Source organism: Bicyclus anynana, chromosome 2 (assembly GCF_947172395.1).
Source record: "Bicyclus anynana chromosome 2, ilBicAnyn1.1, whole genome shotgun sequence".
Lineage (NCBI taxonomy): Eukaryota > Metazoa > Arthropoda > Insecta > Lepidoptera > Nymphalidae > Bicyclus > Bicyclus anynana.
The window spans coordinates 14,206,629-14,225,043 of NC_069084.1; the positions used below are offsets into that span (position 1 = coordinate 14,206,629).

At 34.5% G+C, this 18,415-nt stretch overlaps 1 protein-coding gene across 5 annotated transcripts in view; it reads right to left on the reverse strand.

Moving 5' to 3' along the window:
• Positions 1-18,415, reverse strand: part of LOC112051535 (A disintegrin and metalloproteinase with thrombospondin motifs 1) — a 148,735-nt gene that overhangs the window by 85,324 nt on the left and 44,996 nt on the right. The window contains exon 2 of one of the 5 annotated variants that reach the window (XM_052888523.1): positions 15,332-15,375. The exons of the other annotated variants lie outside the window; for them this stretch is intronic. The gene's annotated coding sequence lies outside the window, so the exon portion shown is untranslated. The remainder of the gene's footprint in view (positions 1-15,331; positions 15,376-18,415) is intronic. 5 annotated transcript variants of the gene reach the window in all.

Here is an 18,415-nt window from a genome sequence, read left to right on the forward strand (position 1 = left end):
GCGCGGTGGATTTACAAAACGGAGGTCCTGGGTTCGATCCCCGGCTGGGCCGATTGAGATTTTCTTAATTAATCCAGGTCTGGCTGGTGGGAGCCTTCGGCCGTGGCTAGTTACCACCCTACCGGCAAAGACGTACCGCCAACTAACTTGTAAAGAATAAAAGAAAAGCAATTATTGTGCACAACATTATAAAAGACGAAATCTACTTACATTGATCTAAGACAGACATAATATACAGGAAGAAAATTTTTTTAGTGCGGATATTTTTATATTTTGTACATAAACAAAATTTAATGATCACGTATTTTTTCTTTTTTTTTTAACTCAAAAATAACAAAATTATCGTTAGCTAAAGTTATTTACTTTTGAACAGAATTTTAGGGTCACCCTATTGTGCGTTTATTTTATTTTCGTTTGATACCTAAAGGACGTCACCAGATCACTTTTAAGCTGAATATATCTTGTTTAGTAATAATATGTACATTATTTTGTTATTTTAGAGACATAAATTAAAAAAAATATTACATAAAATGTATCGAACTGTTTGTAGATTTATATTCTATTAATGATACAGAATCACGAAAAAAAATATCCGCACTAAAGACCGAATCATCCTGTATTAAAAGACATTTCACGCAAGCAAAGCCTACACCAAAAACTTTTATGTAAAACCTAATAAAAAAAAACATGTTACCTAACTGTACCATCCATATATCTTACCCTAATATATTTTAAGAGGTATTTCACAGAATTAAAAGCTATATAACAGCCATTCGTCATTTTTACCGTAACGGAGTGGTGTCGTCAAAATTAATTTACACCTGCGAACACATTTGTTACAACCGTTTTGGACGAATTCTAACAAATCGTTTCTTCACACGCAATTTTGTTTTGTGTCGTTCCGTGTTCATAACTACATGTGTTTTACGAGCCTTTTTCTTAACTTACACAAATACACTTGTAAATATGTGCGTATGGGTCGAAATTGGAAACTATTTCAGCATCGTGCTTTTCCACTCGTATTGGAATATTATAAAGAGAAAAAGATTATAAAGCAGCCGTTAAGCCGTCGCAGAGGTGCCGGTAATTTTTTACTATTATTTATTTACTAGCGGACGCCCGCGACTTCGTCCTCGTGGAATTTATTTTTTCACAAATCCCATGGAAACCACGGATTTTACCGGGATAAAAAGTAGTCTATGTGTTAATTCAGGCTATAATATATCTTAATACCAAATTTCAGCTAATTCGGTTCAGAAGTTGAGGCGTGAAAGAGTAATAAACATTCATATCATCAAAATCATCAGTTTTCGCAAATCTCGGGAAACCGTGGATTTTTCCGGGATAAAAAGTAGCCTATGTGTTAATCCAGAGTAAAATCTATTTCCATTCTAAATTTCAGCTAAATAGCTTCAGTAGTAGCGGCGTTAAAGAGTAACAAACATCCAAACATCCAAATATCCATAAAAACTTTATCGTTTATAGTATTAATAGGATTTATTCTTTTTTGTAATTTTAACAATGTTACTAATACAAAACACAAGTGCCCAAGCATCCGGTGGTCAGGGCTATAGAGTAAGGAACCTCCTCACAATACGCGCCGTCTTAAGAATCACTGCCTTCTGTATACGACTCTTGTTCCAACACTTTAGCGAAAGCTTCTAAAACGGAAGGTGTTAGACTTATAATAATTAATACTGCGGATTGGCAGACTTCACATGCGTATAGAGAATAATGAAAATTCTCTGTGTGTGCAAGTTTCCTCGCGATGTTTTTTCCTTCACCGTTAGAGATACTTGATATTAAATGTTTTAAAATGCAATTGAAAAGTTACATTCCCCAGACTGCAATCGAACCTTGCCCTCCTAATCGGTTGCAGAGGTCATAACCACTGGGCTACCACGGCTATAAAATGTTTTTACGATACTTTTATTGAGAGCGTTGTGAACGCCACAAATTTTCGTTAAGTCGTACATTTTTTTCGCTTTTTCCGTATCATTTGTTGTAAAGCAATAAGTTACACTTAAGTTATCACTTAACACGCCGTGTGAAGTCTGGCCGCGTCGGCGTTGAATGTACAAGTTATTGCTGTACTTAGCACGCGACTTGCTAAGTTGGACCCAACGTGATATATCGAGATGTTAAGCCTTGGGTGTTCAGTGCTTACTTTAACAAATGAGTAACTTTTTTTTTACTACCTTTTTTAGTGTATTTAAATTTTATAAAATTTTACAATAATATCTATAACTACATATTATAAAAATTAAATAGGAAATATACTAAATTTAAGTTATATCTAAAGACTCTGGTAGAATTCGTCCGAATTGATGTTCATTGCTAAAGTGACCAGAAGGCTAGCAGTATTGCCACGTTGTATGGCAATACTAATTCTTTAGCCTAAACATAGGATAGCCTTCTGGTCACGGGAGCCGTCGATTAAACGCTTTACAATTTCTTTGAAAAGAAAGCGAGTACTCGGACCCCACGGTACTAGTGTTTCGACCGCAAACGGCTCAAATATGTAATCTCCGACGAGATTGCTATATTTGCGCCGCTTGAGGGTCTCTGATGATACAGCAGCAGCGCCTGCACATCCCATCGTGCCAGAAAGATGTGAAGGCGCAAGGGTACACACGGAGTAACTTATTTGTACATTATTATGTTACTAGATGCGCCCCGCGGTGTTACCCGCGGAAAATAGTATGTACCTAGACGTAATTTAATTTTTCCGGTATAAAATTGTTATGTTCATTTTAAATTTCATCCAAATCAGTTAAGCAGTTGCGGCGTTAAAGAGTAAACAAAGAATTTTTCATCGACTCTGGGAGAAGATTTCATTTTGAATCGCCGTTTAGTTCGCAATGAATAGTAAATATATATATATATATATATATATATATATATATATATATATATATATATATACAGGAAGGCACGTATGGCGTATTATACAACATGCCTACTTTAATTGTTAAACATTGCAAACAATACACTTATTAAAATAGAAACAATAAACAAAACAAACAAAGAATGAAAAAAAAACAAAAGATAACCCTTAACCTTACTCGTATTCAGAAAAAAAAAACACCCAAAAAAGTTTTCCAAACCTTTAACAAACATTATTTTTTTTTATCGAAGGTTCGGACACCTTCTTTGGTGTCATAAAACAATATCTCAAACCATAATTTTATGTCGTTCTTGTTATGTTTTTTTACTAATAATCAATAATATACTAATTAAATCGTATTTTTGACACGAACACGGCAGGTTATTAATACTAACGAGTCGGAAACGCATAATCTAATTGAAATATACGAATATCACGCCCTCATATGACATTTAAATATCGCTTGAGTGAAACGATTCTCTAAGATAAATAAACTCTACATCGGTGGAAACATCTATAGATGGAATCTATATGTAAAAGCGCCAATCACTACGAATAATATACAAACAGTTCAAATACAAGTTAATATAAAAATCTTTCTTTCTATATCTATATTATAACAATCTTGTACGACAAAATTGCTTCAACTCGCTAGGCTAACTAAATAGTTCCTTCTTTGTTTAGAAACATCTAAATAAGCTGTGTCTTTCTAAAAAGAACAGATGGGGAACAGATCTATTTCTACCACGTAACTATGAAGCTATTAAAGCTTATACAGTTCTGTAGAATTACTAGCTGATGCCACGCGGTTTCACCCGTTCCCTTCCTCGATAAATGGGCTATCTAACACTGAAAGAATTTTTCAAATTGGACCAGTAGTTCTTGAGATTAGCGCGTTTAAGCAAACAAACAAGCAAACAAGCACTTTAGTTTCTAATATTAGTATAGATTACAAATATGATGTAAATTGTAATGAAAAAAAAACATCTATCGTGAAAAATTTACTTATGATTCAAACACAATATCTATCCTATTTCTTTAAATTAATCTAAAGACAACAATTTATGTTTTAGAAAAATACGTCTTTAAAAAAAAATTACAGACAGTTTATAATTCAACCGATGTTACTTGCCTTAGCTTAGAGAATCGACCTGCTGATAATTATCGTTAACAAAATCGATTAGCCTGCTCGCCTCTAACCGAATACAGAGGTCAGATGATAATCGCTGCGTGTAAAAAATAGCACTTTATAAGTTAACAGTCGAGATATCAAGTTTCGTATTTGTATAGTTCTTAATAAGGTACAATGGTAGTTCGCGAGTCCCGACCTTTCTCATATTTAATTAATTTTTTAACTCTTGCTAATTACTTTTTAATAAATGTAGTTTTTAATATATACACTTCCTAAATATTTCATCAATAACAAATTTAAGTCAACCGTTATTGATCCGATAGTTGTTTCAGTCAATGGTCTAGTAACGAAAAGCTTCGACCAACTCTTGAAGAAGCTTTTAGAAGAAGTAAACGGAAGCTGGAAGTGAATTCTATAAAGAAACAGAGACGAAGGGAGTCCACGGGACATTAACCAAGTATTGATGCAGATAAAATTACTATTGGTATTGATGTGATACCTGATAGTATTATAAAAAGATGAACTAATGAAAATGACGAAAAGGAGGAGGAACTATTTCGAAAAGTTTCAAAGCGCAATGTATTATTCTATAATTATAAAAACCTTGGATCAAATTAACCCAACTCATTAAAATATGTTCTAACGTACCTACATTACAGGCTTACAAATATTACATAGGGCGTAATGCTCGTTAACTTGACACCTGGCGACCAAACACAACCAAACAAACACAATGCAAACATCATACGAGCCAAGTGTCAAGTTAATCCGCACGAGCTGTAGCATTAATTATAATATGGAAATTCTTCGAAAAGGTTACATGCTACAGGCGCCGGCACATGTCGTCACACGGATGCAACTTAAGCATATCATCCAGGAAGGGTCTTTAGGATACATGGTAATAAATAATAGTCATGACATGTAATAATTGACCGCTTCGCCTTGACTTAGCAATTGAGATGTTCACTTGATTTATCGATGTCATTTGTTTGTCCATGTGTAGAGTTTATTTAGGGTACATGCACACACAACAATCAAGTCTCCCGTCACAGATTAGTCAAACGTTATGGAGCATTTTATCTGTTTCATTGTCGCCTTTCTTAACGTAATGTTTATAGAGCATACGCTGTTTCATTTAATCATACATACTGCGATCAAATTTGATGGTAAATGCATGTTTATAGTTAAATGCACTTGCCTAGAAGTTGCCTATCTTGTTTTAAATACTCACATAATATGTTGATGATTTATTTTTATTTAATCAATAAGTTAGCGTTTAACACTTATTTAATTTTAAGCTGAGTGGGAGTTTTCAATGTTTTCATACTGTGACGATCGCATAAACGTAAACGCAAATTTATATCCGCCAAACTTCAAACGCCAAACAAACCGACTTCAAAGTCGTATTTCAGTTATTTTCATTTTAACACAAAAACCGATTTTCATTGCAATGAAATGGGACTAATCTGTGAGTATACTCTTTCAAACAAAAAAATAATTTTCAAAATTGGTTAATAAATGAACGTTACCTCCTTGTCCGTCCGTCCGTCCTTTTTTTGAAGTCGGATAAAAAATTGCTTGGTCAATCGGCGCTCTCCACTATGTTGTCGACTCGCTGAATAACGTGTCGAATATTCTATAGATTGCTATAACATGCTCACGTCAAACGTATATTCACGTCAGTCATCACCAAGCAACTCATATATTTTCTGACGTGACGTGAACATTGACTCAATGACGATATATGCGCAAGTACCTTTAGACGGAGTAAAGGTTGACGTACATGTGTTTGAAATTACATTCATCAATCTGTGTAGCGATTATGTTAATTTGGATTATTTTGCGTTCCTCTCGGCAACTGGCATCTATGATGGGTAAGAGGTATCTTTTATTAATAACCGAGTAGGTAGATGCCATGGTTGTTCTTGCGTTAATGTAGATTTTGTTAAACAGTAATATTATTAACTAGCGGATGCCCGCGTCTTCGTACGCATGATTTTCTGTTTTTCAGTAAACCCGCGGAAAGTTTTTTCTCGGGATAAAAAGTATATGTTGCTTCATAACCTCCTCTATCTTCCAGTGAAAGTCCAATTTAAATCTATTAAACCTTTCAATAGCATGGACAAATTAGCGTGGACAAACAGAAAGACACACCGACAAACATTTTAAAAATGCTTGATTATGTTTTAATAACGTGTACATAGCTTAAGTACTTGAAAAACACTTATTTTGAAATCACAGACAGACAATTAAATCTGATTTGTATGTAGATATATACATTGATTATTTCCAGAATCGTTAGTACGTACCTAGGTTAAGAAGGTACTTCGTTACTGGATGAAATACAAAATTTCAAGGTGGTGGCCATGGAGGTGTAAAAGCGAAGCAAATAAACAAACTAATAGAGTCATATTCGCATTTAAAATTTTAGTTACTTTTCTATAAAGGTAACCACGGTTAGTCGCCGATTATAATCAGACCGACTATTATTATTGGTACTAAATGAAAAATCATTACGATATAATAATTATTCTAGCCCCATTATCTCCATGACTATATAGGCCAAGTTAAAATCCAATCCAAAGAATGCTTGGAGTTCGATCCATTTGGACTATTAATTAAATCATTATCTAACAATAAAAAAAAATGTACAAATTTTAAAAAATAATATTAAAGGAGTGCTTTTTGGAGTTTATTATTTTCTGTAGGAATAAAAATAATGTACCTACGTACTCTGATTTTATTAATAAAACGCATTTAATATTCACTTCATGCCGCGGAATGCTGTTTCTGTTTGCCGTGACTTTAGTGTAAGGTTAATTTGTTGGCATTTTGCTAATAAAATTCGAGTGTCATGTGAACTGCTCTACATTAGAGGTTGTTGCCAAGCCTGCCTTCGGACTCGTGATCTGCCTTCCGAGCCGGTGACTTTTCAAAAGCTCTCCTACCTGATTAGGTATCTAGTATCTACATTATTTATCAATACTTATACTTATTAATGAATACATTGGTACATAAATACTTACATATGAATCAAATTGAAGTATCTATCGGTGATTAAGTGTGTTTTCAAATGATTTCAGTTATTTATATGGTACTAAAACATAAACAAGCCTTTTTAAATTTATTGTCTGTGTGTCTATATATCTGTCCGTTTGTCCGGGTTAATCTCTAGGACGGATAGAGAAGGTTATTTAGCAATATTTATATATGTTACTTTTTATCCGAAAATATCAATGGTTTCGGCGAGACTTGTGGAATATTGAATTTCCGGGCATCCGCTAGTAATTTAATACAGATGAGTAGTGTAAGGGCAGATATAAAGAGCTGCCACTGATACTCGTATTAAGCAGGTAAAATAGTTTTATTTTCAGCAAAACATTTTGCTTCATAATTCATAAATATCAATCATATTTTTGATGTACATACATACTTCTTTTATTCGGTTTCTATTGATTTGAGACAGCGTTAGAATAAAAAAAAATAATATATCTAATCCTCGAAAAATTATAGAAATTGGAATTGAGTATTTATATTAGTAAAGCCACAATCGAGGACATGCGAACCAGTTCACGAGGTTTGCTATAAAACAAACATTTGGTCGACTGATTTGGTAACTCGTTGAGCAATTTCCTTCAAAACTCCAAGCCCAAACCTCAAGCATAGTTACAGCTTATACTATGAATTATTGACCGAAAATTGTAGTATACTTTGACCAATTTGTTGTCAAACAATAAATAACTGTCGAAACATAGATGGCTTACGCAGAGGTTGCGTCAGGGACAAAAGTGGGTATATTACAAAAATACACATTGCAAGTGACCGGGACCGTGCGACCGACTATTATGCAAGGTGTATCCGATTTTGCGAAACGAATGTGACTTGAGATAACGTATTTATATTATGCATGTAGATTTTTAGGTTCCGTTTTTAGAGTTCCGAGGTAATTTATGTAGATTATTGCGCTTGACCTCTATCTCTTTTGATGGCTTTATAACTATGATGTATCTGTTCTTACACCACATTACGCAGACATCGTTATGGCTAGTTAGTTTAAATGTCGCTGAAATCGGAATAGCTTCAGGAATAAAGTGTAAAACTTAAATCTATGAGGTGCTGGATTCGATACCTAACCGCTGGAATATTTTCGTACCCACTCCACGGACTTATATGGAGAGGAAAGGAGGTAACGTATTGGTTAAGTTATAAGATATGTCGTGACGTAGAGCATGGGTAATGGTTTATACTACTACTGCTTCAGGTGGACTATCCGAGTGTTCCGTCGTCAACTAGTTTAATTAAAAATAGACATTATAAACTTGAAGTTTCTTAAGTTATAAATGTTAGGTACGATAAAATGGTACGTAATGGACATTCCAGAACTTTTCTTAAATAATCGATGTGGAGCAATAGCTTAAATGTAAAAGTAAACATCTATTAACTTATAACATGGTATGGTACATATAAAATGTCTGAATATCCATGTATCCGGCAATAGCACCCAATTTTGTTAAACCGCTAAGCCCAATTTAAATTCCTGCAGATTAGCATAACGTTTAATTCAAAAGTCCAATTTACCGTGCACCGTAAACATTTTCCATAATTGGATTACTACATTTAACATTCATGAATTGGAAATTTCAAATACATATTACGTTACATAAGAAAACAAGATTGTATTTGATGCATAACAAACTAAAATGTACTAAAGGCTATTATGGGTAGTTTAACTATATATACTATATATATTATAGTTTAACTATAAGGTAGGTATATCCTTCGTCGTTCGTATATCTTCGTAGGCATATCATACAATAAAAAATACCACACGTTTTTGTAGTTATAATTAACGAATTTAGAAAATAAATTACAGGTAAGTGAAAAACCATCAACTATAAACAGAACAACACTTTGCCGAACATGTAAGGAATGAAAGGACATGAAAGGAACTAGTAGGCTTTAAGCTCGTATCTATCTCTCTTTGTATAAATTATTGTGTTGGTCTAAGAGACAAAAACGAATTCGAAACTCACACTGTAGAGTTACGATAATATCTTTTTAACATAAAAATTTAACCGACTTAAAAGATGTATTTCACTTGTTTTGATTGTAAAACTAAATTAATGAACCTATTTTCATAAAAATTAAATGGGACCAATCTGAAAGTATACACTTTCAAACAAAAAAGAATTTTTAAAATGGCGAAGTTATAAGGTGACAATCATTAAAAAAAATAATAATAATATACGCGTCGAATTGAGAAGCTCCTCCTTTTTTGAAATCGGTTAAAAACATTGTTACAGAATAGCGCTACTATTCTGTATCCGCTATCCATTAATCTGAGACGTATAGATAGTAAGCTTCATGTATTTTTAATTACACCAGTAACTATACCCTACAGACTAGAGTAAGGTCATGCTACTTGGCAGTAGAAATTAACATAGCAGTACTTCCTCGAACGAGCTTTGTAACAATCCAACAAATAAAATTCAAAAGCTTCAATAGCCAACGGTCAAAGCTCCGGAATCAATACCGAAAGGTTCGAACTCGATATAGACCTTTTGCCTATTAGCCACTCCTTCTACTCGTATATTAAGTTGGAGGAAAAATAACCAAAATATTCCAATGTGAACCCGGCTTTTGAACCCGGTCGTCATGCGTCAATGGCGCATGCATTTTGCCGGCCGTTAAGGAACATGAAACGTTTTTTGACCCCCCGGCGAACGCCACAAATAACCTTCCCGTTACCACGGAGGTGCCGGCGAAACCATTAAACATACAGAAACCACCTAATTTACACCATTACCCTTTACACTCAACGACTACTGTTCGATTTAATGTATCGTGTAAACCAACGAATATAGTGCCGCAAACTTATCTTATTAGCGCAAAACTGGAACTAACGAATATGAACTCTTTGAGTATATGAACTAACGACGCGACGGTCGCAATTTTGAAAAACATATCAAAATCGCGACAATTTTGACACCCTCACCGAGACAGATAAGTTTGTGATACTAGGTGGTGTTTCCACTAGACTAATTTAAAAAAAATATTTCAGTGTTAGATAGCCCATTTATCGAGGAAGGCTATATGCTATATATTATCTCCGTATTTCTACGGGAATAGGAACCACGCGGGTGAAACCGCGTGTTGTCAGCTAGTCTACTAATGAGTTTGAACGCGGTGTCAAGCCAAGCCAGTCAGTTAGCCAGAGTTACTTAATTTATACGAGATACCCTTTTAAACAAAAAAAAATTCTTAAAACTAGTCCACAATTGCGGGAGGTCACACCATGCATGAAAATATATATACAGCGGAACCTACTCAATTTTGACAGTCAGTTATATACAAAAGTCGCGTTCATGTCGTTGTCGTATAATTTAAACACCTCTTTGCGTATTTTATGTGCATGTATGAACTTAATATGCGTTATTTTATCACTCTAAAGTAGGTCAAGAATGTATTCAATTTTGCAAATAAAATTGAGATTTTTTTGTGTTGCATTTTCAAGTAAAACATGTCGATGGCTATAGAAAACACGCGGTCGACATCCGTTTACGATAATAGTTTTTTTATTAGATATACTCGTACATACTAAAGCGTAAATACTTGTTTATTACCAAATGTTTAAGCTTTTTTTAATGTGATCAATATTCCACTACAAGTAGTTTAAAAAGATTGTGTTAGGAGTGAGTACGATAATAGTCCAGCGAATCGAACCACGAACCCTCAGTGACGAATCCGGACCCTTTACCGTTGAGGGTTGTCATTTCTGTTCATACTAATAATAAACAAATGTTCTGTTTGGTCCTCAGACTAATTAGACCTATCTCGCTAGACGTTACTTTTATGTCAAAGTATATGATCAAAGATCCAATGCGATAATAAAAACTGTTTCTATAGAATCGATGTTTCATAGTTGCAAACGTGTTCGTCAGTTAAAGAGCTTCATAAAATGCATGGTGTAAAAAACGGGCAAAAACTTCTAGTTTAGTGTCAGAAAATGGGTGAATTGTGAAAAGTGAAAAACATGGGTGCAATCGTAGTCCTTAAATAATTAGTCTGAGGTTTGGACTTTATAAACAAGGATAGTTGGTAAACATAAAATAGCTTAACACAACTAAATGCTTCCATTATTTGTCATAATAAAAGAATTTCAAAAGTTCCGCCACACATGGAAACGGAATTCAGGTTTACATGGCCGAGACATTTGCTGACTGTTGGGAAACAATGAAGAAAGTTACGAATTGATTCGTCAACCAAGTCAAGGGCGGTCATCCGTTCTGCAAACGAACAGCTGACGTTGTTTGCGAAACTCTTGAGGCGTACTTCTTTTTTTTTTTTTATTTTTCGTGTTTTATTGTGACGCGTGATCAGATATGATGTTGTTTGTAATTTTTAATAAATAAATTACAATTACGTTTAACGAAATAACGCTTAAATTGTAAGTACAGACAGTATGGTTTCAAGAACAGAACAGGTTTCAAGTACCCAGACCGTCAATTGTCCAAATATTTGTCATCATTATAGCTTGGCAAGTACGTTGATGACAATCCCATGATATGCGAGCAACGAAGGGGCGCGGGTGTGAATTCGTGCGCGCGGGGTAGAGCGAAGGACTGCGCGGGTATAAATTCGTGCGCGTGGGGCATCGCTAGTCCCCTCCCGGCCCACGCGGACCATCGGAAGTATTACGAACGAATTTTTCAAGCTATAACAACCCATATTCGGCTCATTGTTGAGCACGAGTGTCCTCTCAGAATGCGAGAAGTTAGTATAATATATTAGGTAATATTGAGTTTCAATTTACAAGGTATCAATCTATAGCCTAGTCTCTAGGTCTATTATTTATTAGTCGCCAGTGTTAATTAGGCTATAACTAAACACCATTTCGTAGAAAGTGAAACAATGTTATAAAATCGTCAACCACAGGCCACAGGACAATAGAGTTTCAAAAACCGCTTTCGTAAGAAGTCAAAGAAAGTCCACTTTGGATGCGGTGCACAAAGTTTGAAAGGCGGTATTATATCGGGCACGTGAAAACAGACTGCGACGAGAATCCGTAATTCGGCTTATAATTCGAGCTCTTTCACTTTCTTTTGTGTCTATTTCGAAAAAATTGAGCGGGAAAGTTGAATGAATCAAAAATAAGAAATTGTAAAAAAAAATAATCGTGCTATACACATTTTTAAAGGCATACAATATAAATAAATATACTTAAACAACATACATCACTATCTAGCCCCAAAGTAAGCATACAGAGCTTGTGTTATGGGTGCTAAGATAGTTGATATTATAATATTAATATACATTTATATACTACATATAAATACTTATATAATGTATAAATACACACAGACACTGGAAAACACCCATGCTCATCACACAAATATTTTCCACTACCAACTGCGCCACTCGGCCGTCAATATACATAATATTACCAACTACCTAACTCCAGGCTGAACATTTTACAGAGAATTTCTCGGAAGAAAGTATACATCAATTTTTCACAAATCCCTCGGGAACCATGGATTTTTCCGAGTTAAAAAGTAGCCAGGTATGTTAATGTGTTAATCCAGGCTATGATATATTTCAATACCAAATTTTAGCTAATTCGGTTCAGTAGTCGAGGCGTGAAAGAGTAACAAAAATTAATATCATCAAAATCATCAGTTTTCGCAAATCTCGGGAAATCATGGATTTTTTTGGGATAAACATTTTTGGGATTTTCCAGAGTAAAATCTATTTCCATTCCAAATTTCAGCCAAATCGCTTCAGTAGTAGCGGCGCAAAGAGTAACAAATATCCATACATACATCCAAACATTCATATAAACTTTCGCGTTAATAATAATATTAGGATAGTAGGATCTTAACGGCCAAGCCTATAACTAATATAAACATCAAATCAATTGACAAAATGTCATCTACCTACTGATGATTTCCACTAGTAGGTAAGCGGGGTATATATAATAAGGTAATAAGGTTCCACCGGGATGACATTTGTTACATAGAATCTCAATTTCGTATATATCAAAGATTGTTAATTAGGTGGCAGGATTCAAACTGATGACCTCGTATTCCCAAACCACATATGCTAACTTAGTAGATAGAGGTACTAGTGCTATAACATTACGAAAAACATTCTTTAATTCTCAGGGCCTGAATATAACCGACCACAGTACGTATACGGCGAACAAAAAGCCTTCGCAATGGTTATTATTTACTGTCAAGTAAGTAATAGCCAACCGTCTGTTCACTTGTATCAATCATCTATGAAGAAAGTTGCAAACAACGTTGTTACGTAAAAGTGAAAAAGTAACGTATTATTTTAAAAAGTAAAACGTTTACAACTATGTTTAATTGCATCCGAAACTAATTCAATGACAGATCGAAATTAATCTAAGATTAATTGAAGTGCTTTATCTAATGCAATGCAATTGTAATGCTAAAATCTAGTTCGAATTTTGTATTTTTAATTAGAACTTTCAGTTGAACTAACGATAACAATTGTTTAGTTTTAGAAGTTCTTATTTGAGGATTTCTGTCAATTTAGGATTACTTTTGGAATTCTAGTAATAATAATAATGCGAAAGTTTTAGCTGATATAGTTTAGCGAGTCGCGAAGCTGAAGTGGCAGTGGGCAGGCCACATAGTTCGAAGAGCCGATGGACGTTGGAGTCCCAAGGTGCTGGAATGGCGAACCCGCACCGGAAAGCGCAGTGTTGGTCGACCCCCCACTAGGTAGACCGAGGATATCAAGCGGGTTGCAGGGAGCCGCTGGATGCTGGCGGCTCGAGATCGTTGTGCTTGGAGGTCCATGCAAGAGGCCTATGTCCAACAGTGGACGTCTATCGGCTGATAAGGGTAAGCTAAGGAAAGTTTTAATGGATGTGGTACGTGGATGTTTATTAAAGCGTACTGGATATGGCACAATAATAGATTTTAATTTAAAATAGAAGTAGGCGAACGAGTCTTCTTTTCTAATTACTAATATTTCCATAGCAATGGGATTTACACAGATAAATCAGCAGTGCAATTAAATCTCTTAATTCCATTCTAAGTTCACTGTACGCTTTAATCTTCAAAGTATTTTTAATGAATAGCAGGAACATGCCAAAAGCAATCAGAACCAAAATGTTATTTTTAAACCTGCTTGCACTTGATTTGCATAAAAATTTAAAAAAATCACTAAAGATTATGGTCCATTAACAGCATTGCTTGTTACGGTAACCACTTCATTTAATATTATAAATGAGACATGCATTTTTCGCAACATTATGTGAATATATTTTATTCGATACTGATAACATCAGAAATCTGTCAATATTGGATTGGATTCCAAAACTTATGGATCTACCACTCAAAAGAAAATTTGAGCTGTCAGGCTAAAAACAAGCATCAACGCTGTGTTTCATATTCATCATCCCACTGATGAAGAAGTGTGGCAGTGGTTCAAATCTTTATCTACTTGACGGAATATTAAATAAAAAACCAGTCAAGTGCGAGTCGGACTCAAGCACGAAGGGTTTTTGTACCATTATTTATAAAAACGGCGGAAAAATCATGTCTGAACAGGTGTTAACAATACTGTAACGGCGGTAACAAAAGAATTAAACGAGCTCCTAATTAATTTTCAATGTGAATTTTTAGAGCTAATTTTAATTCAATGTGAATAGTACCATACAAAAGGTTAGAAAATGTACTAAACATCAAAAAAATAATAAAAAAACTAACTGAGGACCTCCTTTTTTTGAAGTCGTTGAATATAGTAAAATGAATCAAATTTTTTCCGGTAAAATTACTTCACTTTGAAAAGTTAATTAAGATAACGTGACCTAAAACGAAGAACATTTTAATATCAACCTTTTTTTTTGAATCTGTAACTAAGCAACACAATAATATACTTTGCGCAAAAATCAACATGTATGTTTGTTATTGATTGTAACAAAAACTAATCTCTTTTACCCTGTTATGTCTAACCCACTTTAGCTCTCTGAGTATTAAGAAAGTTTGTGTACTGCATTAATTCATTACATTAACTCACTAGAATACCTACACATTAAGTATTCTAGAACACCGGCGCATCGAGTGTGAACATCATGTAGGTACAATTAAGTGTCCGTAGCCGAAAGGTCATATTTACATTGCATTTACTTCAAGGTGCACGCATTATCGAAACGGATGCGTGCGATCCGCATTCTTTGGGAATCTTCGGACCTGGGAATCTCCATTATTCTTAATACCAACGGTTATATGAAGGCTTAGGTCATTCACTAAAGCTTTGAGCACACTGTTGTATTGAGTTACCTTTACAGCTTTTGTTTTAAAGTTGTTAATGGACTCCAGCTTACCTGTAAAAAATAAACAAATTTTAAAATTTTATAATTGAATTATAAAATATACCCGCGTAACCCGCGTAGTTCCCGTGGGAATACGGAGATAAAATAGAGCCTATATGGCACTTACAAATAACGTAGTTTTTTAGTGGTAAAATATACTCAGAGGCACAATTATCTTATCACAAGTATCAAATTATTATTAATATGACGCGAGCATATGAAAGTGGGAAGATAATTATGCCTCTGAGTATAATTTTACATTATCAATAGCTCCAGATATTACCCCCTACAACACCACCAACTTTACGTCTTTATAATATTGGTATAGATTAAGGTGTTAGGAATAATTTGTGGAACTAAACATTATACGTGACATTTTTTTTTTGTTTTACTAATAACTGCGATAAACCGACGTACCCAAGGGACAACCTCACAAATCTAAATCCGACATAAAATCCTCTACACACGTTTCACCCCTAAACCGGAGTATTCTCACATGTTGACTCTAGTAACAAGTAATTTCCATACACCAAAAAGTTAACACGCATCGTAACTACATCTATAGTGAAAAGACTGCATTACACCCAAAGGCCAGACAAACAATTGTACAACGAACAAACCACGTTAACAGGTATTTATTTATATTAACTAGAACAAACAGAGTTGTCACGGCTCAGTTAACTTCGCTAACAACGTTTAAACAAATTATTAGGCTTGTGTAACTTTGTAATATTTCTCTGTTACAAGTATATGTACAGTGCCGACCTTTGAAGATACAAGGAACAGCCTACACATTGTTTATCTGTAGTTCGAAAGGGCAACAGTCTATTTATTGATTGCCTTAGCCTAGGCTTCGTAGAGCGGTGCCCTAATGGTGGTTTGGGCAAACGCAGAAACTGTCTAATGGGGCCAATACGTTAGATGTCAAGAGGGTTGAGTGACTTTCTAAGAGTGTCCCCTGTGATACTTAGTTTTCAGCTTAAGACAAAAATAAAGAAATGAAAGAAAGTAAAGATTTTCATTTTTAAGTAATGTAAATTTAACATTATGTAAATTATATAAATATAATGAATAGGTAGAGCAACTGATGTTGTAGTTTCAGTGTATCAGTCATAATGTCCCGTAGTTTGAAAATCGGAATCCTCGTCTTGGCTCTGTACCAGTAAAAACTATTAAAACTATTATATCATTTGAGAGGTGTCAAGGGCAACATCAAAAGTTTTCTTGTATAAGCTAAATAAAGGATTCGGCGTTTAGTTGGAATTTTGCGGTCAGAGATATTCAGAGAACCCGACCCATGACTTTATGATCTTCTATGACATCGTGTGGCAAATACGCAGATAAACACAAATAGAAGAGAGGTACAAGGATGTACTACTACAGTACTAAAGTTTACACCAATATTTATTAATCGATACATATTAATAAAATTGAAATGTCCGTCTGTGATTTTAAAACAACCGTGTTTTCTCACGTGTTTATAGTCATATTATATGATACTAAAACATAATCGAGCTTTAAATTTTTGTCGGTCTGTCTGTGTGTTTGTTTGGCCGGACTAATCTTTGGAACGGCTGAATCGATGTTATATGTCTTTCACTACAAGATAAAGTATATTGAGCAAAATATAGTTTTACTTATCCCGAAAAAAAAGTTCGTTCCTGCGGGATTTGTAAAGAACTAAATTTTACGTGAACGAAATCGCGTCCGCAAGTTTAAAATATATACCGAGCACTAAACTATTTCGTACGTAATAACAACAAAACACAGAAGATCTCTATACACAATAGAATACGAGAAGTTATTTTTATTCGAAACTGTTTGCGTCGTTACAGTTTGTTAGAAAGCGAGAAAAAACCTAATTTACAATGCAATTCCGTTTCACATTAAACCTTTTGCAATAGTAGTTTTCGTTAGGATTTTACAGTGCGATTTGTCAACAGTTTATTTTAGATCCTAAAAACCTAAGTACTGGTAGAATGATGCAAACGAGCCGCTGAGTAAATTAATTTATTGCAATGGAACTCCTAAAGATAAGGTGTAAGTAGAAAAAACCCGGCAAGTGTGTGTCGAACTCGTGCATGGTTCCGTACAAATTTGAACATTACACTTCAATTATGATAATATGTAAGAACGCAAAATGTTAACAAGATAATATATCTTAATATTAATTGTCCGAGGTTTATCTTAAACAAACGCAAGGGAGTCCTTTTGATTTTTTTTTAAAAAGTAACGACAAATTTGTGGTTTTCGGGTGTTTTCATTTAAGCACTTTATCTTTATAGTTGACTATAGACTACTAGAAAATTGCATTACTGTAGCTTCTCGAGAACAGTTTTAATTTCCTTGCAAGAGCCAAAAAATTTTAATAACCAACATCAACATCTTTGGTACGGTACGTGAGTTTACATTAGCGAGAAGCTTGATTTTTTCTCAGTTTTATCAGATCACAGCTTATAACTAATGCGCTAGACTCAATAGATTAAAGCCGCTCTTATTTTCGACGGATCATTAAGCTTGCCAGCACAAAAATGATGGCCACGACCACTCTGTCAAGAGTGTAGCGACGAAAAAGAAGAAGACCAGATTACAGAAATGTCTAAATACCAATTAAATTCAACTTGGTACCTCCACGCGTTTTTAAGATGAAACTCTTCACAGACATACAGACAAATTAACGAAGTGACCCTATAAAGGCAATGCCTTTCATGTATACAACGATTCAAAACGCCACGGCCCCATGGTTCGAAGAGGCTCCCTCGTGATGCTGTGGGCTCAAAAGTAATCTGACATTTTAAAAAAATACCTTTGACCGATTGAGAATGGGGCCCCAGAGGCCCCATTCTAAAGGTCATGCCGGCCACTCTAAAGGTTTGTTTTCCTTTTAAAATGCGGAACTCTAAAACTATGAAGTTTTTGTTTAATTAATAAAGCATCGTCTACTGTCAAAACAAATTTGAGTATAAGAAACAAATTGATTAACCTGAACACGGTACGTTAATTAAATTCTTCAATTATTGATCGCATTAAACGATTAATTATTATTTTTGTT